Source organism: Thermobia domestica, chromosome 13, assembly GCF_964235325.1.
Source record: "Thermobia domestica chromosome 13, izTheDome1.hap1.1, whole genome shotgun sequence".
Lineage (NCBI taxonomy): Eukaryota > Metazoa > Arthropoda > Insecta > Zygentoma > Lepismatidae > Thermobia > Thermobia domestica.
Genome location: NC_137466.1, coordinates 59,386,114 through 59,406,250, shown reverse-complemented (window position 1 = coordinate 59,406,250; position 20,137 = coordinate 59,386,114).

Sequence of the window (20,137 nt, the reverse complement as noted above, 5' to 3'; positions counted from 1 at the left end):
TGTTAAAGCTTTTACGAAATAGTGTCAGTCAGCATGTTCTGCTCACAACATATGTTGGACTTTTTCATTCTAAATTGAAATATGGTATTATATTCTGGGGATCTACTGCACTGCTAAATTCCATATTCGTTTTACAAAAGAGAGCTTTAAGGTTTATGACCGGAAGTAAACCTCGAACTTCTTGTAAACTTCTATTTAAATTTCTTGAAATCTTACCTCTTCCATGTTATATATATATATATATATATATATATATATATATATATATATATATATATATATATATATATATATATATATATATATATATATATATACATACATATATGAACTTCTAAAATTTGTAAGAAAGAAAAGATATACAGATAGGTACAAGCAGCTTCCGGACATAATACAAGACAAGCGTCTGATCTTGATGTAGAGTCCTCACGTTTAAAAGTACATAAGAATAGTACATTTCCTATGGCAGTAAATATTTATAACAAGCTTCCTTCCACTTTAAAAAACAAAACATCCGGTTTCAATAAAGCAGTCAAGTACTACCTACTCGAGCACTGTTTCTATTCTGTAGAAGAATATCTCGCCTGTAGTAAATAAGGTTTAAAGTATATATATTTTGTATATCTATAATGTAAGGTTTTATTAACTGTTATGTTGTTTTATATCGATGTATGTAAATTAGAATAATGAAAAATTGTACTTTTTTTCATAAATTCACACTATTTTAATATTGCATGTAGATTTAAATGTATACATATGTACACATTCCGTGTTCTTATGACGGGTCCAACTCATAGGTTCACGTTGTGAACAACTTGTATGAAAAAGGATGAAAATAAATACAATACAATACAATACGATTCTAGAATAGAAGTAATAGAGTAATGCGACAAGTGATATCTCTCTGGTGATAGAAACTCTCTGGTGAGTTTCTTATATGTTGCTTTATTGTTCATGAATGGTCTAGCGATGCCACTGTACTCCTTTTGGATGTATGTGGTGTTTCTTCGGAAAATAGGAAATACGGGGTTTTTGAACAAATCTTTATTTACCACCAAGATACCTTCACGCTGAATGTTAAACTGCTGATGGACTTGAGTAGCAACATTGTCACTTTGCAATGAGGCCTGTATCGCACATATATGCTCTCTACTTTAGGTCATGCTTTCATGCCTTTTCTGAAAGTTCCCTAGATAAACATAAAGACGCAGGAACTAACAAAAGGTGGTGTGCTTTTTACAAATTCTTCCACCCATTCATCTGACAGACTGACTCCCTGACACCACTCTTTCTTGCTTCAAACTCTGTTATCGAGTGAATGAAACAAGAGTAGTTTACAATGCTGCTCTTAACGGAACAGCCTACGTGCGCCACCACCACCTAGGCGCCAGCTTATCACGGATATATTTTCAGTTTCCTATTGTTCTTTTGGAGTTACCTAATCACCTTTATTTTATTGATTATAGTGAGCCAGCTTTGATATTGTTCTGGTATCAGATTTCACTTCTAACATGGATTGTTTATAATATGATTTTCAATGAGTTCTTTGAGCGCACAATTTCAATTCACACAATTTCACACATTTTCGTGAGTAGAAAAATAAAAGTATAAAATCAAAGCTAATATTTAGATTAAAGATATTGAAGATAATATTTAGATTGTTGAATTTCATGCCAGCTACTAGAAAACTATCACCAAGACATTATTTATTGGGCTATATTTTACATTTATGGTACCGATAATAATAATAACATAAGCAATTATACACCCCCTTTAAAGGGGTATCGAACTGTTTTGCCAGGGGGGATATCGGCTAACACAGTGAGAGTGTAAGGGGGTGTTGGGGAGGTGTAAAAATTCCCTGGTTTAAATCCGTTGCACCAAACATGTACTGGTTTATTTTATTCTAAACACTCTTTTTGTTGGTTAATAATTATGATTTTAGAAGAGTTTTAATTACTATAATTATCATCATCATAGATATTCTGCCATTATTAGCAAGTCACTTGCCGCCCCACAACTGACAAATTTCCATGCTTCATGGTTTTCAGATAACCTCTCCCTGTTCATGTTCGATTTTTCTGTTTTGATACCGTCCATTAATTGTAGCCTCCGTTGCCCCACCCTCCTTTTATTGCCACCATACACTCTACTATGTCCCTCATGATACAGTTCCTCCATAGCTAATGTCTCAACAAATCTTTCTTCCTCTTTTCGACATATCTAATATTGTTCTTTTCTCCCCCATTATTACTAACATCCTCTCATTTATTTTCCGCTCAACTCAGCTCTGTCTCTTCATTCTGTCCGCTCAACTCTTCATTCTTCTCTACACCAACATTTCGAAAGCTTCCAGTAGTTTTTCAATGTTTTTGCGTAAGGTCCATGTTTCCGTTCCATACAGTACAATAATCCATACGAAGCATTTTATGAGTCTTTTTCTAACTCCTAATTCAAGGCCGCACAAAATAGTCTTTTCTTCCTCTTAAAAGTTCTTTCGTCATTCCTATCCTTGGTTTTATTTCGCGTTCGCACTCATATCATCACTAATAGTAGGGCTACTACCGGGGCCGCTGCGTGGGCGGGGCGATTGCCCTGAGCACCGCGACTAGAGGGGGCGCCGGGACGACAAATCAACAAAATTCAAGGAATTCAGATTATGTTGGTCAATGATTTTTTTAAAATTGATGTTAATTCATATATTTGAATAATGATCAGGCCACGGCTAAGTAAAATTTATTTATCTATTCCATAAGACAACACAACAGGATTAATGTCCAGTTATAGTGTCGTGTACATGCTTATCTAACATACACTATTATACATACATTATTATATAAATACAAATATTCGTCGTTTAATTATGCAGACCCCCCTTCAATAACTCTACTTTGCTGCGGTGGGGGGCTTGTGTGCTCTAATGACCCCAAGAGCTATGCCGGAGATAGCTTCGCTATCAGAGGGTTTCCCATGCCGGACAGGTCTTTAGGGGTAGGAGTCAGCAGCTCTACCATTACCACACTGAGGCTGAAGATGATTGACATCGGCAAGGCACAAATGTGGACAAAAAAGGCAGGGACAGCATGTTCTCTATGGCTGTTTCACTGCGAGATGGAAGGACCTGAGACACCACCACTTTACTCAGTCCCTAGAAAACAACATGGAAAGAGAAACAAGAGAATATAATATTAGAGAATACGACACTACTGCTTCACAGAGGGTCGTCTCCGGCAGAGGAGGTAAACACAGCAGGGTCTCCTCGGTCGTCATCAAACGAAACCCCTGCAGGATAGGAACCTGGAATGTGCGATTGCTGTTACAGTGTGGAAAACTGGAAAACCTGAATTCCACATGTCTCCTCCATCAGCGAAGTTAGGTGCCTGATGGAGGAGACATGGAGCGGGGACTTCAGAATGATTTACTCAGGAGCTGTAAACGGTACGGCGGGAGTCAGTTTTGTCTTGAATAAGAAGATAGGACAGAAAGTTATAGGCAGCTGGAGATACAATGAAAGGATAATAATGTTGAAGATAGCAACCGGACCGAGGAATATGAAGATAATCCAAGTATATATGCCTACACAGATGAGGAAGTAGAAGAAACCTATGAGAAAATAGAAGAAGTATTGATGGAAGTTGAAGACCAGGACAATTTAATCATCACGGGTGACTGGAACGCAGTAGTCGGCGAAGACAAAGAAGAGAATGTAACTGGGAATTTCGGCCTAGGAGAAAGGAATGCGAGAGTTGCACAATTAGTTGAGTTCTGCAAAAGCCATAATCTGACTGTAACGAACATTCTCTTCGAGCAACCACTAAGAAGAAGATATACATGGACAAGATCAGTAGACACAGAAATATATCAAATAGACTATATACTGTTCCGACAAGCATTTAGAAATCAAGTGAACGTTGACTCAGACCATAATTTAGTTTTGATGAAGAGCGAACTCCGACTAAAGAGGAAGTGAGTGGTAGCACTAAACAAAAGATGGAACACAATCAAGCTAAGAAGAGATGGAAACATGAAAAAGGAATTTGCAAATGCGACAGACAAAGAGACGTCTAAGGTAGCTTTAGAAGGTGATGACATGGACTCGAAATGGAAAGCCATGAAAGCAGGAATTACAAAAGCTGCCGACGAGCACATACGAGAACCCAATATAAACCCTGGATAAAGCAGGAATATTGGAAATGACGGAGAAAAGAAGACAGTTCTAGATAACAAACAAAGAAGAGGAATACAGAAGTTGTAGAAATAACATCAACAGAGAAGTAAAGAAGGCCAGAGAAAACTGGATAAAAACTTGCGCAAAGAAATTGAGGAACATATAGTCAAAGGCAATACAGAAACAGCATATAGTTAGAACAGACATTATCATAGACAAGGACGGAACAACGCTAATAGAAGAGGAGCAGATAACAAGAAGATTTAAGGAATGCATTGAAGAACTCTACAAAGGAGACAGAGTGAACGAAGAAGAGATAGAGAAGGAAGAAGACGTCGATGAAAATGAATTAGGATCATAAATTTTACAGTGCAAATTTGACAATGCTTTGGAGAGAATGCAACATGGTAAAGCCCCAGGGATAGATCAAGTTCCATCGGAAGTAATTAAGAATCTCGGAATAGCAAGAAAGAAGAAACTATTTAATCTTATTAATGAAATATATATCTCGAGGAAAATACCAAGAGACTTCGAGAAAAGCATATTAGTCCCTATCCTGAAGAGGAAAGACGCACGGAAATGCGAAGAACATAGAACGTTAAGTTTGCTTTCTCATGCATCAGAAATACTGTGCAAAATTATAGCACAACGAACAGAAGGGAAAATCGAAGAACGGCTATCGGAGGACCAGTCTGGATTCAGGAGGAAAAGGGAAACAATACTGGGCCTTATGCAGAGTCGTTTTGACGCGTAATTAAAGCCATACTAAAGTGTTCGACTAACATATGTTTCCTGCAGTAGTCACGCCTTTAGTATGACGCTAATCTTACGTCAAAACGACTCTGCATAAGGCGGACTAAGTCTAAAGTTGATCATGGAACAGCACATCAGAATAAACAAACCTATTGTAATAACATTTGTAGATATAGAGAAAGCTTTCGACAATGTAGATTGGAATATCATGTTCAGAGCGTTGAAGAATCTGAAAGTGGATTACAGAGACAGAAGAATAATATACCGACTTTATAGGTACCAGACAGCTGTTATAGGGAGAGATCAGAAGGAAGCAAGAATAAATAAAGGAGTGAGGCAAGGATGTGGACTTTCACATCATGTTCAACGTCTATATAGAAGTTGCTATGAAAGAATTCTTTGAGAAAACGAGAAAGGCGTAAAAGTAAATGGTCAGGTTTTCAGCACAATAAGGTTTGCTAACGACATAACATTGATAGCGGGGAACGATGAAGACTTGCAGGAAGCATTTTCAAACTTGAACGACCAACTGGAGAAAACATGAAAAATGAAGATAAATAAGAAGAAAACCAAAGTGATAAAGTACACAAGAGCAGGACAGGAAGAGACAAACGTATGGCTAGATGGAGACAGAATCGAAGACGTTAAGACTTTCTCCTATTTGTGAAGTATAATATCCTAGGACGGAAGAAGTGAAAAAAAGACGTAAGTTCCAGAATAGCTGGACGTAAGTTCAGGTTAAACAAGCATTCTACAGGAAAAGAGGACTACTAACATCAAGAAATGTCTCGCTGGACGTTCGTAAACGATTTATTCACACTAGCATGGAGCCTGGCGCTTTACGGGTCAGAGACTTGGAGATTGAAAAAAGCTGAAATATCCAAGCTGGAAGCATTTGAAATGTGATGTTGGAGCAGAATGCTGCGCATATCATGGACCGAAAGGAAAAGGAATGAAGATGTACTAAAGGAAGCTAATGAAGGACGACAAATCATGAAGATAATAGAAAAATGAAGAAACAGCATGGTTGGCCATCTTATTCGGCACTCTAATTGGATTACCGTGCTGATAGAGGAAAAGGCAGAAGGAAAATCAGGAAAAGGAAGACCAAGGATAGAATATCTAGATGCAGTTACGAAGAAGAAACCTTATCGAAGTATAAAACAGCTCTCCCAAGCGAGGGAAAAGTTTTAAAATTTCCATGTTGCCCACCAACCTATGGTTAAGGTGAACAAGAAGAAGAATTATGCAGAAGTTATTGCTTGACAATTGTTTTGAACTTGTTTTCGGAAATACTAAATACATCTACTACATGAAATCTAATCATTTCGTTATATGAAGCACACATTCTCCACACAGGATATTTATGTAATATGTTAGTTCTTGCTTTTCTACAATATTTGTTGTATTTGCTTTTCTTACCTGTTGGGGTACGTAATAATACTTTTAAAACTAATTCTCGACAATCAATTTTAAAGTGTAATAATTTATGTAAGAACAACAAATCAAATACCCATCTCCTTTCTTCTGATGTTTGTAATTCGTTACTAAGTCTTCATAGGGGACATGCTTTGGGTAGAAACCAGTTTTCCTGATTGCAAGCTTTTAAAAAAATTAAACTGTATATTTTGTATTGTAATACTCTATTGCATCAGAGTATTTAGTGACATCTGGTGTCCAAACAATACAACATTCTAATTTTGACCTGACATACGAAAAATATAACCTTATAAATGTTGATTCTTTGTTGAAATCCTGTCCTATCCTCTAAATTAAACCTAGGTTTCTATATGCACTACTCGTTATTGCGTCAACGTATTGAGCAAAGGTTAATTTGCTATCAAATCTAACTCCTAGATCTTTGATAGTATTTGGGTTAGACAAGGAAGTGCCACTTATTGAATAGGTAAATTTAATTGGATTTTCTTTCCTCTTGAAAGATACAGATTTACATTTGGACACATTCAGAACTAATTTATTCTTATCACAGCATATTTGAACTCTCTGTAGATCTTGTTGAAGTTTCACGCAATCATCAATTAAACATACTTTAGAGTATAATTTTTAAGATCGTTCATAAAAAAAATATTGAAGTTTTAATACACAGAGAAATATCATTAATAACAAGAAACAACAGCGGATCTAGATTAGATCATGTATGGACTCCCAATAGAGTATTTAACTTGAAAATTACAGGTAATGTAAAACATCGTCTAGGATTATTCAACTGGAACTATCTCCAGCCCTCTCTGAGTTTTTTAAAAATCTTGGAATTTAGTATTTGTATCATTATTTGTACGTATATTCTATGCTATTACTATGTTGATGTGTATCAAATTCAAAATAAACAAGAATAGCACTCGATTTCAAGAATTCAAAACCATTTTTTCATTAACTTTTATGTTTTAACTACAAAAGCCATTCACTTTTTAAAAATGACATAATATTAACTCCTTTTATCTTACATCATGATCTTAGATTCCATATTTAAATCTAGGAGTACAGAATAAAGTCTGCTTGTTTTTTATAACACACTGGGAGCGTGACACCTGAGAATTCTCGCCCCGGGCGCTTACAACCAACGCGACGGCCCTACCCAGGTATCGAAAACTAGTCACCTATTTTCTCCCCTCCTACTTCTATATTTGACACGACCCCTTCGTTCCGACCACCTTGGCTTTTGTTTTTCTAACATTTATTCCTATCCTTTATTTTACACAGCCCTTCCTCAGGTTTTCTAACATTCTTATTTTCTTTTCTGAATACGCAACAAACGCCGTATCACCTCCAAATTGTATACACCTAATCATTCTCCTACTAAAATCCCGTCGTCATTATGTATGCTCTTTTTCACTATCTCATATCTATATCTATATATCTATATCTATATCTATATCTATATCTATATATCTATATCTATATATCTATATATATATATATATATATATATATATATATATATATATATATATATATATATATATATATATATATATATATAATGTTGGCAAAAGACAGTATCCTGTCGAACTCCTCTTCCAATTCCACTCTCCTCTGCCATTTCTTATGAGTCTTCGATCTTTTCATTCCAACCCAACTTCTCCAGAACTCCCAACAATTCAAAATTCATTCGATCCAAAGCCTTTTGTAGATCAATAAATACAACATACGCAACATTCTCGTTTTCCATAAACCTTTCACTGGTTATCCTTAATAATCCAATAACATCTGCTGTGCCCTTAGCTCTCCTGAACTAAACAACCTTCTGTTCAGTATTTGAAGCAAAATTTTTGCTGCATGCGATATAAGGCTAATAGTTAAATAATTCACAATTCTCTGGGTTCAATTTCTTAGCCATTGGTGTCATAATCGTCTTCAGAAATCATAATCGTGTCAGAATCTTTTGGACACTTTCCTGTTTCATGTATTTCATTGCAAAGTTGGAACAACTCCTTCTTGTCCTTGTCTCCTATATTCTGAATGAATTCGTTTGGTATATTATCTATCCCCGTTATCTTTCCATTTCTAATATTGGATATAGTTTCTTCAAACTCATCTCAAAGAATACTAAATCATTTATCACCCTCACATATTTCATTTCTACTTTAACATCTAGGCCACACGGCCTATCTCTACTCTCATTTAAATTTTCAACATATTCTTTCCATCTTGCTAAAACTTCACTTCTCTCGCTGACTACTTTCCCATTCTTAATTTTTACTACCATCGTAATATTCCCTTGTTTCCTCCGAAATTCCGTAGATTTCAGTTCCTTTTACATTTGCTCATTTTACCCAAGTCTTACTAATTCTTCTATGTCCTCACATTTTGTTTTGTAAAACTCTTCCCTTGCTCTGTCTGTTCCCTTTCGTAATTCGTTAGTTAACTTTCTATACATCTTTCTGCCCTCTTTTGTGTCAATCTGTTTCCACGTTCTCGTTTCCCTAATTGTTTGCAACATCTGTTCTGTATCCCATGATTTCTTAGCCGTGTTGTGTTTGCCGTAATGTGCTACTTCTGCAGCCTGCTGTGTGTGAAGTTTAATATGCTTCCATTGTTTGTTACTATGTACCCGCACCTATCCTTTCCTCCTTTGAGTATTTTTTTTTGAGTTTTTCAACGAAAAGGTTTCTTTCTTCCTTGTTTTTCAACTTTTCAGTATTCATCATCTTGTTGCCTACTTTTCTTCTGTCTACATTATTCAGTTAAATATCCACTTTGGCCAGTGCAATGTTATGATCAGAGAAAATGTAAGCCACGGGAAGGGTCTTCGCCTTTCTCAAGGTATTCCAATACCTATCATGATTCATAGCATAGTCTATTTGATATCTTCGGCCGTTCACTGACGATTTTCATGTAGAAGTTCTCCTATTGGGCTTATTGCACCATATGTTCCCAACTCTGTCTACAGAACTTGACCAGATCCTCTCCCTTTTCATTTCTTTCGCCTGCCTACGACACTATTTTCTTGTTTTTCTCCCACAACTGCATTGAAATCTCCCATTACAATTACGCGTGCACCCATCTTCTCCTTGTTTATAATTTCTTCTATTTTTTTCTCATAATTTTTCTCTACTTCTTTAGTTGTATGCAAAGTCATTGGTGCATATGTGTGTATCACCACTTGATCCTTCTTTTTTCCTTTAAGTCTTAACATCATAACTCTATCTTCAACAAATCCTATTTTCAAGCGCTTACTAAGAATTATTCCTACGCCATTATGACCACCCTTTTCATTACCTGAGTAAAACATTCTATATCCTTTGCTTTTCAATTACGCTTTACTTTCCCATTTAATTTCACAAACTCCTTCCAAGTCTAGATTATTTTGTTTCTTTTCTTCTTTAAGATTTTCTAACTTCCTTCCCTGTAACATGGTACGTACGTTCAACGTCCCCATCCTAAACCTTTTGCTCTTGCTTGTCTTTCTTTCCCTATCTATCTTCCTCATATCGTTACTTTCTCGTCCAATAGTCTTTTCCAAGACAACCTCCTGCCGCAGATCCGAATGGGGGATATTTTACCTTCGGATCTATATTGCATTGTTCCCTCCTATTGTGTTTCGGTTCAAACACCACTCAGCAGACGACAGATCCCATCATCACCGGGAACACAAAGAGAGACGAAGAAGACCACTTTGACCCCTTCATGGGCTCCGCCTGCGAAGACTCGCTATATAAACGGACAGCTCGAGGGAGAAGACATCAGTTGTTAACTTGGTCATCCCCTACCTATCTCTGAGCTGCAACGGGCAAGAGATATTCTCACCCATCACCGAGTTGCAACTGACAGGAGAGGAGATCTTGGCCTACCGTTGAGCTACAACGGGCAAGAAGTTTTTTAGACCTAGCTGCAACAAGCGATGTTATTCTTAACCCTCCGTGGTCACACTGGGGTCTGGCAGACCACAGAGAAATTACTTTTACTTCTGACTTTTTCAGTTGTTTTTTGAAACCTTTCACATCCATGTAAATTCAGTTGGCTACACTGCGTCTATCACAGAATAGTAAAAACAAAAAATGCAAAAGAGATATTTAAAACATTAAATACGACAAAAAAAGTTTCTGGGGTCCATTGGACCCTAGTGTGACTTCCGTGTCAAAAAAAAAAAAAAAAAAAGCGTGATCACGGACGGTTAACCAACAAACCTTAAAACATCCGAGCTGCAATGGGCAATTGTAAGGGAAAAACCTTTTAGAGACTTACTTTATTTGTAATCTTGTGTACAAACTGTATAAACATATTTTATAATAAAGATGATGAGGGGAAAACCCATGTACAGTAGGGTGCATCGAATTTCCACTTTTTTTGAAATCAGCTTACCCTTAGTGATATTTTTTTGCGAAATGGCCTCCATATAACGTGTAAAAAATTGCAAGTCAATTGGTCAATATCTTTAGGTGCCACCAACGGCCAAAAGTTTTAAAAGTTTGTTAAAAAATAAATGTTATTTTAAAAATGTAAAATATCTAGTTTTATGAAATATGGTTATCCTATGTGGTTTTGTTTCTGTAAAAGGACAATATTTTACGTGAAAAAAATTTCAGCTTGATGAGTCAAGTCATTCAGGTGCCACCTTTGGCTTAAAATATGGACAAATGTGTCCCTACTTTTTCATTTTTTAAAATTAAGTTGTATTGTTTGTGATTTATCTGGATTGTTAATTAGATAAGAAAGATTTTGTTTTACATCTGCAGCTATTTGCTTATTTCCAAACGTTAATGATGGAAATAACCCAGAACTCAGCATGAGGAGGTGGCTGTAGTTCGAGTTCCGCCCACCCGTATATACTAATGTTGCATATGGTAGTGCAAGTCATATTGTTACTCTTTTACCTCAAACTGTTTCTCTTTTCTTTTTTGTATTACCTTCTGGTATGTTTTTTCTTGATTGTAGTGTTGATAGGACAAATCTATGTCGTGCTTCATGCCCACATATCGTTGATGCCGCTTCTGTCCCCAACTTCACCATTCTTTCTACCGCGCGAGTGTGACAAGGTAAGGATGTAATATATTCACTAGCCATTGGAGCTGTCTTTACATTTTCTCTTAGCTTCTGCACGCTCAAGTGTTTTGTCAGTGGTGGCTCCGCCAGCGTCATGTTGACCAATTAATCATATCACCAATTAATCATCATACACACGAATGAGCTCCCATTTCGACATTTGATTGAATTTATAGACGGCAAGTCTACTGGACCAAATACATTTAAAGGACCAATAGGATCGGCACTTCCAATCTGCGAAGAGTTGTCACTCCAGATTTTTCAGCCCGTTACAGTAGACTGGGATCTCAACTTCACTGAGGATTCATTAAACACGGATCAAAAGTATGTGCTGAATATCTGCCAAGCGGTTTCTTCAGAAGAATGGCCCATTGAGTTAGCTCACATGAAGCCTGGTAAAATTCATCAAGCCAGATGGGTAATTACAGCAAATAGAGTCTTAAGTTTGTGTGTAGGAACAAAAGAACCCACGAATGAACTTAAAACCATCGTCCAGTACATCATGATGGTCTACGCGCCACTCTGGTTTGCTGTGATCCGTAATACATCGTGTGCAGAAGAAGCTCGTCATTTGTGGCAACTCATCACGACTTCTCGCCACATGGAAGCGAAATACAGAAAAATAATTGATCCAGTGTCCGTATAAATGCGTGGTACGGTCATCCTGAGAACCTACTTCTATCAATGTTGACTGACCAAGATGCTAACGTACGAGAGCTCAGCTGGAGGCGAGTCCTAAAAGCAAGACAAACGACCCAATCTGGTGATCGCGTACCGGTACGAGAATTCGTTATCCCTGAAATCAACTTAGAAGCGACAAACTATGTTGATATGATTAATTGGTCAACATGACGCTGACGGAGCCACCACTGACAAAACACTTGAGCGTGCAGAAGCTAAGAGAAAATGTAAAGACAGCTCCAATGGCTAATGAATATATTACATCCTTACCTTGTCACACTCGCGCGGTAGAAAGAATGGTGAAGTTGGGGACAGAAGCGGCATCAACGGTATGTGGGCAAGAAGCACGACATAGATTTGTCCTATCAACACCACAATCAAGAAAAAACATACCAGAAGGTAATACAAAAAAGAAAAGAGAAACAGTTTGAGGTAAAAGAGTAACAATATGACTTGCACTACCATATGCAACATTAGTATATACGGGTGGGCGGAGCTCGAACTACAGCCACCTCCTCATGGTGAGTTCTGGGTTATTTCCATCATTAACGTTTGGAAATAAGCAAATAGCTGCAGATGTAAAACAAAATCTTTCTTATCTAATTAACAATCCAGATTAATCACAAACAATACAACTTAATTTTAAAAAATGAAAAAGTAGGGACACATTTGTCCATATTTTAAGCCAAAGGTGACACCTGAATGACTTGACTCATCAAGCTGAAATTTTTTTCACGTAAAATATTGTCCTTTTACAGAAACAAAACCACATAGGATAACCATATTTCATAAAACTAGATATTTTACATTTTTTAAAATAACATTTATTTTTTAACAAACTTTTAAAACTTTTGGCCGTTGGTGGCACCTAAAGATATTGACCAATTGACTTGCAATTTTTTACACGTTATATGGAGGCCATTTCGCAAAAAAATATCACTAAGGGTAAGCTGATTTCAAAAAAAGTGGAAATTCGATGCACCCTAATGTACAGTTACTCTACCGAACATTACAATATTGTAAATGGAAAGTCTGCACCTCCCTCTGTGCGACATATGGACATGGATTGTCGTGCAATATGGAAACACAGCGTCTGTTGATCATTGGTGGATGCATGCGGAAAAAATTAGGCTGCATTTCGTGAAATTCAAGACTATAATGACCCGGAGTGACGGTTTTGTCTCGACGGAGAAAGATATGATGGATCACACTGATCATAACATCAGCAACGCGCTTCTGGACGTTGATCACGACCCACCTACTGTCCTGACGATTATCGTATCACATCTAATTTTCATCAAAAATGACAATTCGATGCAGGAAACCTTCCCGATTATTCCTTAGACCCAGACAACTACATATATACAGCCTTCTTGTTAGCTGTTGTCACACACATATATACGACCCACCCATTTCCCTTACTGATTGCACGAAGCCGTCAAACAACAGTGACATAATGTATGTCTAAGGCTTTTTTCACATTATCCGGCGATTTGCCGGATCCGTTTCCGGCAGTTTGCCGGACGAGAAGTGTACCCTTTCATATTATCCGGCGCTTTGCCGTGGATGAAAAATATGCGAGCAGGGTTGCTGTGCAACTGAAGAAACAAAACCTTGTGACTTTTGTCGTGTTGTGGTAGTTGCAATGGACAGATGCAAAAAGTGTCTTCTACTCGCCTTGTTAAGATAGACAGAAAAAAAAGTCAGACACACTTTTTTTTTTTTTTTTTTGAGAAGTGGTATCTTGAAGGATATTTTTCTATACTGTTTCTACAATTGATAGACTTGCGCAAAATAGCGGTCAGGTTCTGGATATTTAAAATACGATCCCGATATTCGGCTGTTGTGACTGGTGAAACCAGGATAAAGTCCTTTCAGGATAGTCGGTGGTTGAGATCTATCCCAGAATCCACTGGTGGATCTAGAAGGTAAAGACTGGAGTGGGGCTGCCAGATCTCAGACTATGAGAAATACAGGGTTCATTATGAAAGTAATGAGCATTGCTTTAGAAAAACTGTTTTATCGTTCCGATTGTTGTAAATCTTTAAAATTCCTCAAAATACGCTCCTTCTGCATCGATACACTTCTGGAGACGTGTTTTCCATGCCTGGAAAGCATCTTTAAAGTCCTCGGCTGGAATGGCTTTTAAAAAACCTTGTAACATGGGCTTGAATGTTCTGCACGGAGTCCCAATGTTTTCCTTTGAGGTGTCTCTTCAAACGGGGAAACAAAAAAAAAATCACTAGGAGCCAGGTCAGGACTATAGGGGGGGACCATTGGGTTTCTGCTCCGGGCCAGGAAGTCGACGACGGTGAAGGCGGTGTGACTTTGTGCATTGTCATGGTGGAGTTTCATTGAGTCTTTGATGTCACTTCGAACGCGGGCGACCCTGCGTTTCAGTCTCTTGAGCACTTCTATATAAAATCCTGCGTTGTCAGGTTGTCCTGGTGGCACAAACTCGAAATGGATAATTCCTCGAACGTCGAAGAAGACAATGAGCATGGTTTTGATTCGGGATTTGCTCATGCGCGCCTTTTTGGGGCGGGGGGAGGATGAGGTGTGCCACTCCGCACTCTGCCTTTTGAATTCTGGATCGTATTCGAACATCCAGGATTCATCTCCAGTTACGACCGAGTCTAAAAAGTCCGGATCACTTTCACACAATGCCAACAACTCCTTGCAGCGCAAAACTCGAAGTTCTTTTTGTTCGTTCTTCAACACCTTCGGCACAAGCTTCGCACAGACCTTTCGCATTTGCAGGTCCTTGGTCACTATCCCATGTACCTCAAATGTTGACATGTTTAGGGTGTCCGCGATTTGTTGAATACTCACACGCCGGTCTGAGCGCAACATTTCACGCACACGATTAACGTTGTCGTCGGTCCTGGCCGTTGTTGGGCGTCCAGAACGGGGCTCGTCGGCGACCCCCTCCTGACCCTCCTTGAACGATTTGTGCCACTTTCCGACCTGGGATCTTGACAAACACTCCTGCTTGTAGGTTTCTTTCAGCGTCTGGTAAGTTTCCGTAGCATTCTTACCCAACTTCACGCAAAATTTTATGGCGTAGCGTTGTTCGAGGGAACCCTCCATCGCGCCGTGTTACAACTTGTAAAAACGTGCTTCACGCGGATCGACATCCACACGCTGTCACTGCTCGCAGCAGACTGACTCCGGGCGCGTTTGGAAGGACAGACCACCCACTACTTCTTCCGTTCCGGCAGCGCGCGCTGCGGTGGATTGTTGAGTCAGGGTAGCATTATGCTCATTACTTTCATAATGAACCCTGTATATCATGAGTTTACTGTAAAGTTTCAAAATTTATAAATAATAGCTTAAATTATTTTCGTCACCCTGAAAACTGGGGGGCTAGGGTCCCGGCCCCGGGCTAAATCCGCCACTGCCAGAATCCCAAGTCAATACAACCACTGAGCCCAAGGCTGATCTGTAGGCATTATTAATTAGTGTTATTATTATTATTATTATTATTATTATTATTATTATTATTATTATTATTATTATTATTATAGTATTTCAGGTTTATTCTTTTGTTTTAATCGTTCCGACTATTGACTCAAGTCTCTTTAAAGTACTGCTCTAGTCCCTGTACTCAAAGAACTATTCAAGAAATTACAACCATAGAAGTATTAAAGATAATTATAAAATATATAAAGTACGGTATATTTATCAAATATCACATCATGAATTCTCTCTTGCTTTGCGAAAGTACATAAATGTATTATTACTAAATATATAATATTGCTGAAATATTTGATAGTGTATATTTCAATTTTGAGGCACCACAAATTTATAGGATTACAAGCTCATTTGCCCAGTGCTACCCGGACATTTATTTCATAATCTTCTATTACATAGAAAAAAAATTATATTGATTTGGACTCTTTAATCAACAACCTATGGATTCGACACTTCGGTAGTATCGGTCGTTTTCGATTGTTTTTACATGTGATCTTTTCCCATATATTGTATGTAAAAAGTTTGGTTAAAATTACTCCAGGTGTACTGGGCTAGAACATAACCACATACACAAACACGCTCCACACACACACACACACACACACACACACACACACACACACACACACATATATATATATATATATATATATATATATATATATATATATATCTTGATATCGGTAGTTAAGGATTGCTTTTGTGTACTGATCAGTATTTCTTTATGCAATATTTCCTGCTCATTGTCACTTTAGTGTGTTTATTTTCAGGGCAATACATCACTCCTGCCATATTTCTTATCCATGTACTTTCTATCTTGTACTCATTGGTAATCGGAATGCTTCCTACGACTGCTCTGCTTTAATGTTCAATGCGACTTGTCACTGAGGATTTTCTTCTAACCACTGTTCTTCTTCACCGATGGGTTTAGCCGGGAGTTTTTTCGGCTGTCACCAAATAATATATAATAATAATAATACAGGGTGTTCACATGACCCCCCCCTGATTACAAATATTAATTGCATATAAACTATTAGTGACAGAGAATAACGATTTACGGCATCTTGAAGAACAACTTGTAACAACCTGATTTCGTTACAGTTTCTTTTCGTTAATTTTATTTGATTTTGTTTGATTATTTCTTGATTAGTGAAATGGTGTTATAATTTATAATTTTGTAATGTTAAATAATTTAAACAAACGTTTCTTGTGTGCCGACAGTTTCTCTATCTGCACCTTACAATAAGAGCTGGACGGTATAGACTTTGAATTTAATGCCAATTTTGTTGTTTTTAATTATGATTTGTATAAAAAGTATACTCAACTTTCATAAAGTAATAAGATTTCCTAAACTATTTTGTTTCGGCACAATTACCGTTGTTTATTTTGATTATTTAGTGCACATAACATTGGAAAATAATAATTAATTGTGCTTAGGTCATTATTTGTTTAAAATATCTCGGAACAAAGTTTATTTTGTATTATTAGTTGACAGTGAAATGATCAGCTTCAGCTAAGTTTCTTTCTTGGGCTCATTCCCCTAGATGATCTAGAAATTGTAAATTCCTTGAACAAATATGCTCAACTGAACAATGGAATTCTAATTTAAAGTTGATAGATACTCAAACTGATAAATTGTGATAGTAAGCGTGCTTGAGTATCATAATAAATGATCTAAGGATTTTGAAATCTGGTTTTATTTCAATATTCGAATGCTAAAAGAAAAACATCGATTACTGTCAGTTGTTTCAACATCTCTTCTCTTGTGCATGAAGTCTATCACCTCCATACCATCTCCTTATCTGTGTCTTCGATTCGATTCCTTGTCCTAACTGCAACGTAGCTAGATGCAAATGCGTAGCAGTGTGACAACATGGTAACAACGTACAGTTTGATGTTGGATTGGCACATGACTAACTCAAACAGTTTTTTTTTTGTCTATATATGCACTTCTATATGGGCCCCGTTAGTAGCTCTCAGAATGTCCAGTTGATATTCAATCTCCCGCCACGTGTTGAGTAGAATGACAGGTGTGATCGAGTTGATAACTTCTTCAATTTTGTCACAAAGAGCAGGAATATCACGTACAGGTGTGGCGTGGACTCTATCTTTGACATAGCCCATAGGAAGAAATCCATAGTTCTAGTGAAGGCCTTCCTGACCTCATCCATAGTTTTCTCAGACGTTCGTGCTTTGCCCGAGCCAAGCTGTCGGCTGATTCTCCCCGTGGCTAAAAATGTCTCAAACCATATTTCAATGGTCTTGACGTCTGGTGGATCCCGTTGGTACTTTCGTCTGAAGTTTCTTTGCACGGTAATTGGTGATTTAGTCTCATCCAACCACACCACACACACTGCGCTCTCTCTTGTGATGTTGTCATCTTTGTTCATGAACACCTGCAACAAATAACAAAAATTCATACAAACTTTGTCACTGACTACCTGCAACAAATAACAACAATTAACAAGCAATAAAAAACAATTTGAGTTGCCCTTCAAGATGCCGCAAATCGTTATTCTCTGGCACTAATAGTTTCCATGCAATTAATATTTGTAATCAGAGGTTTCATGTGGACACCCCGTATATTATTATTATTCTATAATTATAATAACATACACAAAATATTGAAGGATTTTGAAATATGCATAAATTCGTGTATGGTAGCTGACACAATCCAATTATTTTTGTAACTTTCTTTTGAAATTTGAAAATAATAATAATAATAATAATAATAATAATAATAATAATAATAATAATAATAATAATAATAATAATAATAATAATAATAATAATACCTGGGTAATAAATTATGCTTTTACGTTATCCGCTAAGAGAATGCATGAACATAACTGAAATATTAACCCAAGTGTGATACAGGATCTTAACCCTTTTGGGATCCCGGCTTTTTGGGGTATTTTTTAGACTTTCAGTCAAGCAGCTACTGCATCGTCACTATTTATCCTAGGATCATGGTTCATACCTCATTCTCTTCAGAACAGAGCTGGCTTTCAAATGGTACCATTTGCATGCTCATACCATATACCAGGAGCGGGAAAAATGATGTCAAAGGGAAAACTTATGGAGGGAAATTTTTTCTCGCACTTTGGCCCCCCCTGGAACGGCCCTGTGTGAACGTAGCCATCTAAAAAAAATCTGATAAATAGTACTTGGTATACTGAATGGGTGTGCCAAATTTCAAGTTTCTATCTTCAATACTAAGGGCGGGAGAAATTTTATCATGAATTTCCACAATGCCCCAAATTACCACAATACACTATGATCTTAGGGAAAAAAATTCCTGAGACATCCCTAATTAACCTAGGATCATGGTTTGTACATCATTCTCTTCAGAATAGAACTGCCTTTCAGACGGTATGACTCACGTGTCTCCATCATTTATCTAAGGCGGGAAAATGACAAAAAACGTAAAATATCCCATTTTTCAGCTTTTAGCCCCTCTGGACCCCCCTTGTTTTAACGCAGAAATCTGAAAAAAATTGTTAAATACTACTCGGTGGACTAAATGTTTGTGCACAATTTCAATCTTCTACGTGCAAAAATAAGCCCGCCAAAAAAATAATAGAAAATGCCCCATATTACCCTATACACAGGGATATATTAAAAAAAATTCCCTGACACATGCCTAATTAACCTAGGATCATGGTTTGCACATCATTCTCTTCAGAATAGAACTGCCTTTCAGATGGTATGACTCACGTGTCTGCATCATGTATCTAAGGCGGGAAAATGACGAAAAAACGGGATTTTTTGGGTAAAAATATCCCTTTTTCAACTTTTAGCCCCTCTGGACCCCCCTGTTTTAACGCAGAAAACTGAAAAAAAATGTTAAATACTACTCGGTGGACTAAATACTACTCGGTGCACAATTTCAATCTTCTACGTGCAAAAATAAGCCCGCCAAAAAATATATATACCGACAATGTACCATATTACCCTATACAGAGGGATATTTTTAAAAAATTCCCTGAGACATCCCTAATTACCCTAGGGTCATGTTTCGCCCATCATTCTCTTCAGAATAAAATTGCCTTTCAGACGGTATGACTCAATTGTCTCCATCATGTATATAAGGCGGGAAAATCCCGAAAAAAGGGATTTTGGGGGTAAAAATATCCCTTTTTTCAACTCTTTGCCTCTCTAGTTCTCCCCCTGTTTTAACTCACACATCTGAAAAAAATTTTGTAAATACTACTCGGTGGACTGAATGTTTGTGCAAAATTTCAATCTTCTACGTGCAAAAATAAGCGCGCCAAAAAATATTGAACATAGGCTTAATAAATGAAAAAATATATTTTAGAATTATGACGTCATCACCTCCTATGTCTGGACGCAGGACGGTCTGAAACCATACGTAATGTCTTCTACAATGCATCTGTACTTGAAAAAAAAACGGACGAAAAAGCTCAAATAGAAGAGAAATAGCGCAATGTACCATGAAAAACGCGTATGGTACAAATTCTACCATAGGATCTCAAAAGGGTTAAACAAAATACAACAATTTCTTAGAATTTGACAATCCTGAATATACGAAGTTTC